This window comes from Salvelinus sp. IW2-2015, linkage group LG15, assembly GCF_002910315.2.
Source record: "Salvelinus sp. IW2-2015 linkage group LG15, ASM291031v2, whole genome shotgun sequence".
NCBI lineage: Eukaryota > Metazoa > Chordata > Actinopteri > Salmoniformes > Salmonidae > Salvelinus > Salvelinus sp. IW2-2015.
Window position 1 is genome coordinate 20,988,482 of NC_036855.1, and position 12,030 is coordinate 21,000,511.

The following is a 12,030-nucleotide window of genomic DNA, read 5'->3' on the forward strand; positions in this document are numbered from 1 at the left end:
ATAAACGAAGTTGAGACTTATGTGTTTCTTGGGCTACCATGATATGTGTACATCAGAGAGAATAGTTAATGATTAGTTGAGGGTGCATGCTTTTTATAAACCTCAGATAACGCAGGGCCTTAAGTTTTATTGCTCCTTTATGGCAGTCAGGGGTTTTTGTTCTTTGTTCATAATCCCTTTGCTGTAGTTAGCCAACACACATTGGGAGGCCTGGAGTCTGTTCGTCTATCTACCATTCACCCCCCACACACCCATCCCATCTCTGCCGCACACCTTGAGAGTCCCATCCCAGACCTCTGTTAACATCACAACCCCTTATTACTGTACTTCTTCACAGAGCATTTAAAACATCTGCTTTTAAAATATGAAATTTAGCATTACCTTTGTTATAACAGTATTTGATCACTTTCATTCACAACATACCACCCACAGGGGTTTGTTTACACAGACTGTTAATCCTACTATACTTCTGCATGAAATCACACTATCAATATTTACTAGTACATTCAGTAAAAATCCAGTATTATGTCAGGCCTTGTTGTCCTCTAGTAATTAAAATGGCTACTGACTCTCTCAAAGAAACTAAGATTAAACAAATGAATCTCTCTTTGGTCTGTAATTTATGATGTCAAGTCAAGATGCATAGCCTAGTTTCCTATTACTTACACATGGCTATGCTGTCATTATAGTATTTGAAAGAAGGCTCATCAAATCTGTAACTCTTCTCCATCTTAAAATACATTTTTTTAAAGTAGACAGTTCTTGGTAAAACGATATTAATCATCTTTCTCAGATGGGAGTTGGAGTTAAGTATCCGGTTAAAGGAAACAAGCGAAGAAATTACTAAATCCATCAGCATATGTTCTGAATTTGGTTGTCTTTCATGTGTCTTGGCATAATTCAGTAACTCCAAACTCATACCCGACACATGCATTCATTTTCATAGTGGATGACCTAATGCTGCAGCTCTGAAGGGACCACTTCATCAATAAGAAGAAAAGAAATGATGAGACAAATGAAAAGCGTCTGTAGGGTCTTTGGTTTGAAACCATTCAGTTAACATCTAAGCTCTGTGTGCTGATCCAAGCTTTGGCACTATTGAGTGCTGTGAATCAATGTGATGTGGTTTATCAGCACGGTTGGAGATTTAGCTCATGTTCTCCCCACTAATAAGTTGCATAAAGTCCTATAGTATGGGATTTTGGTTCTGCTCAAGCCGATAAGTGTAGCCTAACTGTCTATGTCTGTTTCAGATTTTACTTCCATAATTATTTGGAGTAGAGTGTGTGAGGCACGATTATGCGTTCATTCTAAAAACGAAGGGGCACTTTTGATACAATGCCCGAAAAACAAATGTGTTTTCTTCCTGCATGCGACTATCAACTCATATTTCTGATGGCCAGTTCTGAGGCCAAGCCAACCTTCGCCGAGCCAGACTACCAAAGGGAACTCGTACAATGCTCGCAATTGCTAAAGGAAAGGGATTATTTCCAGTGTGTGAGTGAGTTTCCAAATTCCAAATCCCCTCATTGTGCTTCTTGTGTTTCCCCACCAGCTGCTGTCCCCGACTCAACACCGTCACGAACTTGGATACCTGTGTCAACACCTGCTACCAACTAGCCAGCTAGGTTGCAATGGAGCCAGTTTCGCCTGTAATAGCTAACAAACGTTTCCAGTGCTGTAGAAGCTGTGTTTATTATGCTCTTGTCTGGGACAATTTTGACAATCCGGAGTTCCAATGCGGCAATTATTTGCTAGTGGAGGATTAGAGGAATGAGGTGGCTATGCTTAGCAAACAAATCTCAATTCTGCGCGAGTTTATGGGGAAAATGCAAATTGGTTCTCAACTCCTATGGCTGGACGCCGCTCTGAACTGATAGATGTGCATCGTCGTCGTCGAGTTCGGCTACTTTCCCTCTCTCTGGATCTGACGGGGCACTGCTTGCGGTGGGAGGTCTGGATCTATCGCCGGGAGCAGTGGCCGAACACTATCCTGCTTCTCGTGGGCCTGTGAAAGGTTCAACGAATTATGTGAGGGGTAGGAATGGGCGGGTTTCTCCATTCCCTTCTCCGGTCGATGTATTGGGCAGTTCAATGGTGAGATATGTCTCAGTCCCTGGAGCAAAAACGTTGTGCTATCCAGGATCACGAGTACAGGACATGAATAAGCTGCTCCCAAACATTTTGAGTCTATCATAGTTCATGTGGGATTCAATTACAATATGAAGGGCAGCTCAGAACAGCTGAAGATGGATTTTAAAGAACTGATTGGGTCACTACTTGACACCAACAAACTCCCCATAATATCTGGCCCTCTGTCCTCCCTAAATTGTGGCATTGAAAGGTTCAGCAGACTTTTAGCCCTTCATAACTGGCTACGAGACTACTGCAGCTCTGTGGGTGAACATTTATTGACAATTTTGATACCTTCTCATTTCATAAGGAGGATGGGATCCACCCAAATCATTTGGGTACCTGGATCCTTTCACAGCGTTATAAGGGTGCGTTGAGACAATGACTTATTAATTACCCAAGCCCAGCTCAGGTAATCCCTACCATTGTGTCGCTGAGTTGTCACAATGCTTCAGCTATGTACATTATCCCAGGGGTGTTGGAAGACACAATGTAAGTAACCTAATTTATGTCCCTTTTGATGCCCTGAATGCCTCTGCTGATCCCACAGCTTTTGTATGCAGTAATCATGTGTCTATGATCCAGAGTTATACTGTTAGCACTGAGGCAGTGTGCCCTAGTAGGAAGTCCACTGTGTGCAGCTCACCCTGAACTAACATAAATAACATAAGCATGTCTACCCCTGCTAAGCTTCCAAGTAAGGCAATGAAAACAATCAAGCATCCCAGAAAAGTGCTAAAAATGGCCCACGTTAACATATGTAGCTTAAGAAATAAGGTTAATGAAATCAATAATTTGCTAGTAACAGATGACGTTCATATTCTGACAATCTCTGAAACTCACTTAGATAACACATTTGATGATACAGTGGTAGCAATACATGGTTATAACATCTACATGAAAGACAGAAATGCCAATGGTGGAGGTGTTGCCAACTATATTCAGAACCACATTACTGTAAAGCTTAGAGAGGATCTCATGTTAAATACTGTTGAAGTAATATGGCTACAGGTTCATCTYCCTCACCTAAAGCCCATTCTGGTGGGAAGCTGCTATAGACCACCAAGTGTTAACAGTCAGTATCTGGATAACATGTGTGAAAGGCTTGATAATGTATGTGATATCCAGAGATAGGTTTATTTTCTGGGTGATTTAAATATTGACTGGCTTTCATCAGGCTTCCCACTCAAGAGAAAGCTTCAAACTGTAACTAGTGCCGGAAACCTGGTTCAGGTTATCAGTCAACCTACCAGGGTAGTTACAAACAGCACAGGAATGAAATCATCAACATGTATTGATCACATCTTTACTAATGCTGCAGAAAAGTGCTTTAAAGCACTATCCAAATCCATCAAATGTAGTGATCACAACATTGGAGACCCGTCATTCAGGGCAGATGGGGCAGAACCCCGCTTGTTTTGCATGTTCTTCTGGCATTAATACGTGTCCCATATCTGTTTGCAAACAATGTAAAAAAGAAAAAATGTAGTTAATAAAGCTGCATACAAACTTGGTCTCTTTTTTTTGCTTTCTTGAGTAAGGCAGCTACAAAATACAGGTGTTTCAGCCTTGCGCAGTGCTTTCTGTGGTGGTGGGGCAGTCAGTGGAAAATACKGAGCGTAGGGGTTGGTAATGTTCTGTAGTTGCGCCGTGATTGGCTCAGTGTTCTGTCACTCATGGGGACACTACGTCACCACAAAATCTAAGGGTAGAGCTCGAAAATTCAAGCCCCTTGGGTGCTGCCATAGAGTTACATTAGAAGTGCTCATCCAAGAAGACTCAAGGTAATTATCCACACAGATAAAATTGTCAAATCACGTTGTATCTACAGTAGCTTTGATTGGACTAATCGTGTCAACATCATACTTTCACAAATTTTGGCTATCAAGCTAGCAGTCATCATCATGAATCAATTTGACAATCTACAGGCAAATCCTTTTCATCCTCATATGAAGAGAAATAATTAAGAAAATGTATAGATAAAACGTATCGGTGTTCATCGGCCATTGGACATAAACATTACATAACAAAATCGCAAATTCAACAATGAGTGGTTTGGAAGGAATCAGTGGCTAACTGCAAGCATTTGCAAAGCAATCACTAGCCTGCTATTCAGTGGAGTGGGGGTGTGGTCCCAAGTCTGGGTTTAAGGGTCTCTTTTCCAAGCTTAAAAAGATAAACATTCAACAAAGGCCATGCTGTCAATCCAGCATGACTTCAGCCGCGCTCAAAACAACTGGAAACTCAGAACTGGGAAATCTGACTTCAGTGAGTTCAAGACAACTGGGAACTCGGAAAAAAACAAGCTCCGACTGGAAGAATACGTTTTGAACCGTCATCCAACTCGGAATTGCAAGTCGGGAATTCTGGCCTCTTTCTAGAGCACCAACCTGAAAATCACTGACGTCATGATTCGATCTTGTTTTTTTTCTGAGTTTCCAGTTGTCTTGAAAGCACAATTATTCCCAAAKATTCCTGTACAAGTAAGCACAGCAAAACAAGGTGAGTTCAAAAATGTATTGTACGCTGCTGCATAAATGATGTTATACTCCAGGGAGATATGTATACTGTAGATAAGAATGTAATACTAAGTGTGTGTAGTAAACTGTTAGTAGCCCATATGCCTCACCCTAATAATTTGGTCACTTTTCCCCTCATAATTTGACCTACTGTTCTGACTTGATGGTGCACATGTAGCCTATAGCCTGTTTTAGAGAAATGTAATCATAAAACATTGTAAGAGCTCAGCGTTCAACACCAGAGTACCCACGAAGCTCATCACTTAGCTAAGGACTCTGGGACTAAACACCTCCATCTGCAACTGGATCCTGGACTTCCTGACGGGCCGCCCCCAAGTGGGCAACAACACATCTGCCACGCTGATCCTCAACACTGGGGCCCCTCAGTGTTGTACTCCATGTTCACCCATGACTGCTTGGCCAAGCACGACTCCAACGCCATCATTAAGTTTGCTGCCGACACAACAGTGGTAGACCTGATCACTGACAACGATGAGACAGCATATAGGGAGGTCAGAGACCTGGCAGTGTGGTGCCAAGACAACAACCTCTCCCTCAATGTGAGCATCGTGGAGCTGATCGTGGACTATAGGAAAAGGAGGGCCGAACAGGCCCTCAGTAATATCGACGGGGCTGAAGTGGAGCGGGTCGAGAGTTTCAAGTTCCTTAGTGTCCACATCACCAACGAACTATCATGGCCCCTCCAAGATTTACATGCTAAAATCACCACTGGATCACACGATAATAGCCATATTTAGGAAAACCAAAGTTCCAAAGGCTGGGCCTTATATAGGGTATAAGAGGTCATACAATAAGTTTTGTAGTGATTCTTATGTTTTTGATGTAAAGAATTGGTCCGTGGTGTGTAAGGACGAGTAACCAGACACTGCACTTGACACATTTATGAATTTGCTTATCCCAGTTAGTAACAAGCATACAACCATTAAGAAAATTACTGTGAGAACTGTTAAATCCCTGTGGATTGATGAGGAATTGAATGTTGTATGGTTGAGATATGAGATATGAGGCAAAAGGAATGGCAAAAAAGTCTGGCTGCACAACCTATTGGCAAACGTACTGCAAATAGAGAAATCATGTGACTAAATTGAATAAAAATAAGAAGACACTACACTATGAAACAAAGATAAATGACATAAAGAATGATGTTAGAAGCTTTGAAGCACCTTAAATTAAATTTTGGGCAAAAAGGKAAACTCAGCCCCATTGTTCATTGAATCAGATGGCTTCATTCATCACAAAACCCATTGATATTGCAAAATACTTTAAGGATTTTTTAATTGGCAAGATTAGCAAATTTAGGCATGACATGCCAGCATCAAGCGCTGAGACTACACATCCAAGTATAGTACCATTCAAAAGTTTGGACACACCTACTCACTCAAGGGTTTTTCTTTATTTTTACTATTTTCTACATTGCAGAATAATAGTGAAGTCATCACAACTATGAAATAACACATATGGAATCATGTAGTAACCAAAAATGTGGTAAACAAATCAAAACATATTTAATATTTTATATTCTTCAAAGTAGCCACCATTTGCTTTGATGACAGCTTTGCACACTCTCAACCAGCTTCACATGAAATGCTTTTCCAACAGTCTTGAAGAGTTGAGGTCGGGTGATTGTGGAGACCAGGTCATCTGATGCAGCACTCCATCCCTCTTTTTCTTGGTCAAATAGCCCTTACACAGCCTGGAGGTGAGTTGGGTCATTGTCCTGTTGAAAAACAAATGATAGTCACACTAAGCCCAAACCAGATGGGATGGTGTATCGCTGCAGAATGCTGTGGAAGCCATGCTGGCTAAGTGTGCCTTGAATTCTAAATAAATCACTGACAGTGTCACCAGAAAAGCACCCCATCACCATCAAATCCTCCATGCTTCACAGTGGGAACCACACATGCAGAGATCATTAATTCACCTACTCTGCGTCTCACAAAGACACAGCGGTTGGAACCAAAAATCTCAAATTCGACAGATTTCCACCGGTCTAATGTCCATTGCTCGTGTTTCTTGGCCCAAGCAAGTCTCTTCTTCTTATCGGTGTCCTTTAATACTGGTTTCCTTGCAGAAATTCGACGAATTTCGATGAATATCTTATTCACGCAGTCTCCTCTGAYCAGTTGATGTTGAGATGTGTCTGTTACTTGAACTCTGTGAAGCATTTATTTGGGCTGCAATTTCTTAGGCTAGTAACTCTAATGAACTTATCCTCTGCAGCAGAGGTAACTCTGAGTTCCTTTCCAGTGGCGGTTCTCATGAGAGCCAGTTTCATCATAGTGCTTGATGGTTTTTGCGAGTTCTTGACATTTAGTGGAATTGATTGGTGTGTCCAAACTTTTGAATGGTACTGTATATCTGAGGTGGAAAATGATTGTTGTCTATCAACAATGACAAGCCACCAGGGTCTGACAACTCGGATGGAACATTACTGAGGATAATAGCAGACGATATTGTCCCTCCTGTTTGCCATATCTTCATTTTAAGCCAAATAGAAAGTGTGTGCCCTCAGGCCTGGAGGGAAAAAAAGTCATTCCGCTAGCTAAAAATAGTAAAGCCCCATTTACTGGTTCAAATAGCAGACCAATCAGCCTGTTACCAACCTTTAGTAAACTTTTGGAAAAAATTGTGGTTGATGAGATACAATGCTATTTTACAGAAAACAAATTGACAACAGACTTTCAGCACATTTAGAGGGAAGGACATTCAACAACCACAGCACTTACACAAATTACTGATGATTGGCTGAGAGAAATTGCTGATAAAAGGATTGTGGGGGCTTCTTTTCTGTACTTTTTACCCCCAATTTCATGATATCCAATTGGTATTTACTATCTTGTCCAATCTCTACAACTCCCGTACGGACTCGGGAGAGGCGAAGGTTGAGAGCCATGCGTCCTAGTGCCAAGAAACACCATACAAATGGCGACCAAAGTCAGTGTGCAGGTGTCCGGCACGTCACAGGAGTTACTAGAGCGCGATGGGACAAGGACATCCCGGCCGGCCAAACCCTCCCCCAACTCGGACGACGCTGGGCCAATTGTGCGCCCCCTCATAGGTCTCCCGGTCACAGCCGGCTGCGACACAGCCTGGGCTCGAACCCGGGTCTGTAGTGACGCCTCAAACACTGCGATGCAGTGCCTTAGACCGCTGTGCCACTCGGGAGGCCTGTGGGGGCTGTTTTGTTAGACTTCAGTGCGGCTTTTGACATTATTGATCGTAGTCTGCTGCTGGAAAAACGTATGTGTGATGGTTTTACACTCCTGCTATATTGTGGATAAAGAGTTACTTGTCTAACAGAACACAGAGGGTGTTCTTTAATGGAAGCCTCTCCAACATAATCCAGGTAGAATCAGGAATTCCCCAGAGGCTACTTACTTTTTTCAATCTTTACTAACAACATGCCACTGGCTTTGAGTAAAGCCAGTGTGTCTATGTATGTGGATGACTCAACACTATACACGTCAGCTACTACAGCAACGGAAATGACTGAAACATTTAACAAAGAGCTGCAGTTAGTTTCAGAATGGGTGGCAAAGAATAAGTTAGCCCTAAATATTTAAAAAACTAAACTAAAAGCATTGTATGTGGGACAAATCATTCACTAAACCCTAAACCTGAACTAAATCTTGCAATGAATAATGTGGGAATTGAGCAAGTTGCCATGACTAAACTGCTTGGAGTAACCCTGGATTGTAAAATGTAATAGTCYAAACATATTGATACAACAGTAGCTAAGATGGGGAGCAGTCTCTATAATAAAGCGCTGCTCTGCCTTCTTAACAGCACTATCAACAAGGAAGGTCCTACAGGCCCTAGTTTTGTCGCACCTGGACTACTGTTCAGTCGTGTGGTCAGGTGCCACAGAGGGACTTAGGAAAATTGCAATTGGCTCAGAACAGGGCACTAACATTAATAATATGCATGTTAATCTCTCCTGGCTCAAAGTGGGGAGATTGAGATTGACTTCATCACTACTTGTATTTGTGAGAGGTATTGACATGTTGAATGCAATGTCTGTTTAAACTACTGGCACACAGCTCAGACACCCATGCATACCTCATAAGACATGCCAACAGAGGTTTCTTCACAGTCCCCAAGTCCAGAACAGACTATGGGAGGCGCACAGTACTACATAGAGCCATGACTACATGGAACTCTATTCCACAAGTAACTCATGCAAGCAGTAAAATTAAATTTAAAAAACAGATAAAAATATACCTTATGGAACAGCGGGGACTGTGAAGAGACACAAACACAGGCACAGACACATGCATACACACACGATAACACAAGCACTATACACACACGTACACATGGATTTTGTGTTGTAGATATGTGGTAGTAGAGTAGTGGCCTGAGGGCACACACTTAATGTGTTGTGAAATCTGTTGTAAATGTATTGTAATGTTTTTTAAATTGTTTAACTGCCTTAATTTCGCTGGACCCCAGGAAGAGTAGCTGCTGCCTTGGCCACCTGTCCCCTTCCAGCCCTAGTATAGTGCTTCCCTTTATGTTTGTGATGAGGAACAGATAGTAAGATATTGGGCTTGTGAGGAAATGAATCTACCTAGTAGAAACTCTGCTCTGCTTGCCTGGAGCTGTAACCAATGCAGCAGCAGAGATGTTATGTTTGTTCACTCTCTCATTGGAGAGTAACGGTACACCTACTGTATACCAAAGGAGCACAATGCCATTGTTTGAGACATGTGAGATTGCTGGGGGCTAATTACCGGTGATTAGCCATGCAGTTGCTCCTTGCATTTCATAATAATACAAGCATAACCATACTGTGTAAAACATACAAAATAAACTGTGTTTTTGTGTATTAATATAAAAATGCTAAAGTAGTAATGATATATATATTATTACTATAGAATAATACATCCGGCCTTTCCCTTCCAACTCTGCTGTTAATTTTACTCCCTGTGTGGGAGACAACCAAACTGGGATGCATGTGTCAATGCAAATGAGATTAGGAGAACTTCATTTATTAGGCATGTGATGCAAATCAAATGAGGCAGGGCAGGGGTGACATGGCATCAAAGACAAAGACCATATGAAGTCCCTATATATAAAAGATGTGATTGATCGGAGTCAGAGAGCAGTGACTTTTATGTTTGTCGTGAGTAAGTTACCAGATGCGCTCATACTGCTGCTATTTAAAATAGTGTTGATGTCCTCATATGGTTCTCTATCCAGTTACTGTAAAGTGGTTTTAGATGTGACACACAGTTTTAGCTTGCTATTGCCATCAAACATGGGTTTGAAATGTATGTGAGTGGAATGTCTCAGGTAGAGAAATAAGAAAAAGCATATAGTTAGTCTTCACCACAAAACCTTAGGTCTGTTATGTAGTATCATGTAGTATCATTATTACTGTTGCATTGATACATCTTTAGGGCGCTTATTTACATTCTTCAAACTGGCATCAGTGTTTTCTACTGACCCTGCATTATTATTTTTTTTTTTCCTATCTTCTAGTTTATTTTCTTACTTATATACAGTGGGGAGAACAAGTATTTGATACACTTCCGATTTTGCAGGTTTTCCTACTTACAAAGCATGTAAAGGTCTGTAATTTTTTATCACAGGTACACTTCAACTGTGAGAGACGGAATCTAAAACAAAAATCCAGAAAATCACATTGTATGATTTTTAAGTAATTCATCTGCATTTTATTGCATGACATAAGTATTTGATCCCCTACCAACCAGTAAGAATTCCGGCTCTCACAGACCTGTTAGTTTTTCTTTAAGAAGTCCACCTGTTCTCCACTCATTACCTGTTAACTGCACCTGTTTGAACTCGTTACCTGTATAAAAGACACCTGTCCACACACTCAATCAAACACACTCCAACCTCTCCACAATGGCCAAGACCAGAGAGCTGTGTAAGGACATCAGGGATACAATTGTAGACCTGCACAAGGCTGGGATGGGCTACAGGACAATAGGCAAGCAGCTTGGTGAGAAGGCAACAACTGTTGGCGCAATTATTAGAAAATGGAAGAAGTTCAAATGACGTCAATCCCCCTCGGTCTGGGGCTCCATGCAAGATCTCACCTCGTGGGGCATCAATGATCATGAGGAAGGTGAGGATCAGCCCAGAACTACACGGCAGGACCTGGTCAATGACCTGAAGAGAGCTGGGACCACAGTCTCAAAGAAAACCATTAGTAACACACTACGCCGTCATGGATTAAATCCTGCAGCGCACGCAAGGTCCCCCTGCTCAAGCCAGCGCATGTCCAGGCCCATCTGAAGTTTGCCAAAGACCATCTGGATGATCCAGAGGAGGAATGGGAGAAGGTCATGCTTTTTGGTCTAAACTCCACTCGCCGTGTTTGGAGGAAGAAGAAGGATGAGTACAACCCCAAGAACACCATCCCAACCGTGAAGCATGGAGGTGGAAACATCATTATTTGGGGATGCTTTTCTGCAAAGGGACAGGACGACTGCACCATATTGAGGGGAGGATGGATGGGCCATGTATCGCGAGATCTTGGCCAACAACCTCCTTCCCTCAGTAAGAGCATTGAAGATGGGTCGTGGCTGGGTCTTCCAGCATGACAACGACCGAAACACACAGCCAGGGCAACTAAGGAGTGGCTCCATAAGAAGCATCTCAAGGTCCTGGAGTGGCCTAGCCAGTCTCCAGACCTGAACCCAATAGAAAATCTTTGGAGGGAGCTGAAAGTCCGTATTGCCCAGCGACAGCCCGAAACCTGAAGGATCTGGAGAAGGTCTGTATGGAGGAGTGGGCCAAAATCCCTGCTGCAGTGTGTGCAAACCTGGTCAAGAACTACAGGAAACGTATGATCTCTGTAATTGCAAACAAAGGTTTCTGTACCAAATATTAAGTTATGCTTTTTCTGATGTATCAAATACTTATGTCATGCAATAAAATGCAAATTAATTACTTAAAAATCATACAATGGGATTTTCTGGAAAATCATACAATGGGATTCTCTCACAGTTGAAGTGTACCTATGATAAAAATTACAGACCTCTACATGCTTTGTAAGTAGGAAAACCTGCAAAATCGGCAGTGTATCAAATACTTGTTCTCCCCACTGTATATATATATATATATATATATTATATCTCTTTCGATTCAATTTTATTTTCAATTTCAAATTCAATTAAGGGCTTTATTGGCATGGGAAACATATGTTAACATTGCCAAAGCAAGTGAAGTAGATAATAAACAAAAGTGAAATAAACAATAAAAATTAACAGTAAACATTACACTCACAAAAGTTCCAACAGAAAAAAGATATTTCAAATGTCATATTATGTGCAAATAGTTAAAGTACAAAAAATAAAATAAATAAACATAAATATGGGTTGTATTT